Raw genomic sequence first — 4874 nt, forward strand, 5'->3', positions numbered from 1 at the left:
GTTGGCATGGGGAGGACTTGCAGGAGCAGGGGAGGCACAGCAGGAAATGTTCTCACTGGACTAGAGCAGATGGCAGAAGGGAAAAAAAATTACATACACACGCACACGCACACACACACACACACACACACTCACATTTAAAAGCTGTAGAGAGCAGCCTGAGAAGATTGAGTAGGCTGACAATTACCATACCATATTATCTATTATTTTTAGTTTGCAGATCCCTATTTATTTCACTCAGGGAGTGTGCTGCAGTATACCACATATTTTGAAATGCAGGATTTTAGGGAAGAGTGGGTGAGTTCAGGAGAGATCAGAGTGAGTCAGTGGAAAGTGAGCACAGATGCTATGGCAGACTGCCATCCCATCTTCCTGGGAGTGCACATAGACTGACTAATGACATTTCCTTGGGGGCTCGCAGTTGCTCCAAACTCAACCCCATGGAGCCCGCATTAAGGCACATCAACTGCTTCACAGACTTCCTCCATCTCTGTGCACAAGAACAATCACAGCTGAAATTGTGACATCTCTGGGCACCCTCACTGGATTCTGTGAGCTTCAGTATGAACACAGTTATGTCATGATTCTTGCTCTCTAAATGAAAAAAGAAAAATTCGTCCTTAAAAACAAAACCGCATGCCACAAGATAGAAGGCATCTGCTCCCAGCTGGAAGAAAAATACTTCACAAATCATTAGTTCAACACACTTCTGGTAGTCCGGCATCTCATACAAGGGCCTGTTACAGGCTGGTATGATAAAAGAGGAAACACGCAGAACTTTATTGTTAAAACACATCACTTACTCATAACAAGCTAATGAGAGCAGAAACGGGAGATAAGTGAAACCAAGGGATGAACTGGGGCTTGGGCGAGTATTTTTGAATATTAGTCTTATCCTTATATGTACCTTTGGTCCTTCATGTGTTTGAACTAACCTCACCTCAGCTATCCCGCCTTCCCAAAACATTGAAACTAGTTTAGCAAAATTAAAAGCTCTTATGGAAATAATAAACAAAGTGTCAAAAATATGAAAAGTTTAAAGACATTGTCACCAACCCATCATCAAGCTTTGATTTAAATGACAGGCAGGAAAAGGTTATGTGATACAGATTGTTTTTGTTTTGTTTTATTTTCTGTTTTCCTGTTGCCTTAATCTTCCTCATTTTCCTTTGCCAGGTGAGTTATTTTTCTCAAAATCTCTCACAAGCCAGAATAAGAGTAGAGCACTGTAAATTAGTGAAATCATTCAAGCTATATTTTTTTGTCTGTGAACCCCAAATTATTATAAATCCGAACTAACCATTACAGAATACTCTTGATATGATACACAACTATCAGGAAAATCATTGACCTGTTCACAAGGATGCCAAAATGAGGGTGGAGTAAAGTTGAAATGTAAAGGTAGAGTGTGATCATAGTTACAGTTGAAATAAATACAAATGAAATTTATTTATTCATTTATTTCTCAGTCATGCAAATTTTGCATTTTATTCTATAATAATTACTGCTACTAATAATGGCAATAATTATAACTTAATATTTACTGACTATCTCACTTGTGGGCAATTACAAACTTAGTATTCATTATCGAATTTAAGCCTCAACACCCGAAAAATGAATAATCCAATTAAAAAATGGACAGAAGACATGAGTAGACATTTTTCCAAAAAAGACATACAGAGAGCCAACAGACACATGAAGATATTCAACATCACTTATCATTTTAGGGAAATACAAATCAAGACCACAATGAGATATCACCTCACACCTGTCAGAGTGCTTAAATCAACAACAAAAGAAACAGCAGGTGTTGGCGAGGATGCGGAGAAAAGGGAACCCTCGTGCACTGTTGGTGGGAATGCAAACTGGTGCAGCCACTCTGGAAAACAGTATGGACATTCCCGAAAAAGTTAAAAATAGAGCTACCCTATCATCCAGCAATTGCACTACTAGGTATTTACCCAAAGAATACAAAAATACTAATTCAAAGGGATAGATGTACAGCATCTATCCTTTGCAGCATTACTTACAATGCTTATAGCAGCATTATCTACAATAGCCAAATTATGGAAACAGCCCAAGTGTCCGTCGGACTGAAGAATGGATAAAGAGGGTGCGTGTGTGCATTAGAATATTACTCAGCCATCAAAAAGAATGAAATCTTGCCATTTGCAATGACACGGATGGCGCTAGAGAGTATAATGGTAAGTGAAATAAGCCTGTCAGAGAAAGACAAATACCATATGATTTCACTCATATGTGGAATTTAGCAAACAAAACAAACAAGCAAAGGGAGGAAAAAAGAGAGAGGGAGCCAAACCAAGAGACAGACTTTTAACTATAGAGAACACCACCAGAGGGGAGGTGGGTGGGAGGATGGAGGAAATAGGTAATGGGGATGAAGGAGTGCCCTTGTCGTGATGAGCACGGGATAAAGTATGGAAGTATTGAATTACTACATTGTACACCTGACACTAATATTACACTGCACGTAACTAACTGGAATTTAAATAAAAACTTTAAAAAATAAACCCTTAAAAAACTCTTTGAGATGCATGCTATTGATATCCTCATAATACAGGGGCGTCTGGGTGGCTCAGCAGTTAAACAACTGCCTTCGGCTCAGGTCATGATCCTGGAGTCCGGGATTGAGTCCCACATCCGGCTCCCTGCTCGGCGGGCGTCTGCTTCTCCCTCTGGCCCTCTACCCTCTCATGCTCTCTTTGACTCTCTCTCTCTCAAATAAATAAATAAAATCTTTAAAAAAAAATCCTCATAATACAGATATAGAGAAGATAACATGAGATTTTGAGAACTTCACCACACCTGATGCCTAGTAACTGAAAGATTTAAAATTAAAATTCAATTCCAAAGCTATACTTCTCTGGACCTTAATATACACACCATAATTTACTATAAATTTTAAGTGATATTTATATGCCTGTTAAATATATAAAGTTTTTTTTCACAACTCAGGATTAAATATTTTTCTTATATATACCTATATGTATGATGCATATTTCTATAAATATATGATATATATATGATGAACCACAATCCTCTTTAGTTACTGAAAACTCGTGCTTTTTTTCCCCATGTTCCAATTTTGTGTTAACATTTTTCAATAAGTCTGGTAGGAGTATTTTAACTTTTGGTCACAATGGTACTTAAACAAGATGTACCTTACTTGTAGGTCATTACCGTTACACCTGGTCAGGATGAAGTATAGTGGTGACTGGTACCCTAACATGAAAAGCTGCATCATAGATATCCAACATAGAATTGGTGCTTCAGCAGGGGGAGCAAGGTTATGATGCCAAGAAAGGAAACGAATCATTTTCACAGAAAAGAAAAAAAAGAAAAGCATGAGACTAGCATCAAATACTCACTGTCACTGAGTAATGATACTCATTGAACTATGCTATCAGAATATGGTTCTGATCCAGAAGTCAAATGTAATAAAATTTATTACCAAGAAAAATGAAACTCAACAAACAAAACCAGTATTGCTTGTTTGTCATTACTAGAAGTAAGCATCAAAACTACACTTCAAATACTTGAGAACAAATGAGCTCAACAATATTGCTGAGTGAGAAATTAAGCTGTTACAATTCAATAAATTTCTAATAAAAAGGCAAAATCAATTAGCACTCAGTCTTCAGATTAAAAAAAAAAAAACTCTATATATTGCCTGAAATGTATCAGTGGGTGACAGATTTTATTTTCAGAATAACAGTAATATAAGTAGGAACTGTCACCTACTTCCTATTTTATTCCTCCCTTAATTCTTTTTGAGAAGGAAAAACAAAATAAAAAACAAAAAACCCAAGTGCCCTCACTGGTATGTTTTCAAGGATTTTCAAGTAAAAGTTTAGAACTCTGATTTTAACACTGATAATGTCTGTGAGGACTCAGACTTGATAGAGAATCTGGGGTGGATTTGGGCTGGAGTGCAAATGAAAGACAAGCCATTGTTGAATCAAGAGTAAGTGACATGCACGGGGCACCTGTGTGGCTCAGTCAGTTGAGCATCTGACTCTTGATTTTGGCTCAGGTCAGGATGTCAGGGTGGTGAGACTGAGCCCTAAATGGGGCTCCACGCTCAGTGTGGAGTCTGCTTGTCCCTCTCCCTCTGCTCCTCCCCACCACTCTCTCTCTCTCTTTCTCAAATAAATAAATAAAATCTTTAAAAAAAGAGAGTAAATGACATGCATATTTGGAGAAAAATAAAGCTTATTAACAAGGCAAATTTATTTATTTATGAATTTTTTTTTACCAAAGCAATTTTAAAAGGCATCTGATAATTCATGTCTAAACTTTGAGTAGGTGCACAGAGAGACTAAGTTGTTCAGTCAAGGTCATAATTATAAAGATGCAACATCTCCGTGCAGATGAAAAAGGGAAAGGCCTATGTGGGATACCTTGGATTATCAGAAGGATTTGACGAGAAGAAAAATCTGGCACAAGAAGAAAACCTGGCATAGGTAAGAACTGGGGTAGTTCTCTTAGTCACACCTCCTGGGGATTTTTCTAACCAATTCCTTTTGAATATATATGTAAATCAACATAAGGAAAACTTATGTCAACATAAGGAAATCAACATAAGGAAAACATATATCACAAGGAAAACATACATCACAAGGGAAAACATTAAGTAATTATGTTACTATGCTATGGCAATCCATTAAAAATCAAATCTAGCAATAGACAGATCTTACAAGGGAAGAAACTTCAGTGAATGTAAATTTATTACTATGAAAAAAAGTCATCATTTCCTAAATAAATACAAAAAAAATATAAACCAATAAAATAATCATAAACTATTTCCTGAAAAAAAAAAAAACTATTCAAATGGCCTTCTTTTGGGGCACTTG

The sequence above is a fragment of the Phoca vitulina genome, unplaced genomic scaffold (assembly GCF_004348235.1).
Source record: "Phoca vitulina isolate PV1807 unplaced genomic scaffold, GSC_HSeal_1.0 scaffold43, whole genome shotgun sequence".
In the NCBI taxonomy this organism is placed as follows: Eukaryota; Metazoa; Chordata; class Mammalia; order Carnivora; family Phocidae; genus Phoca; species Phoca vitulina.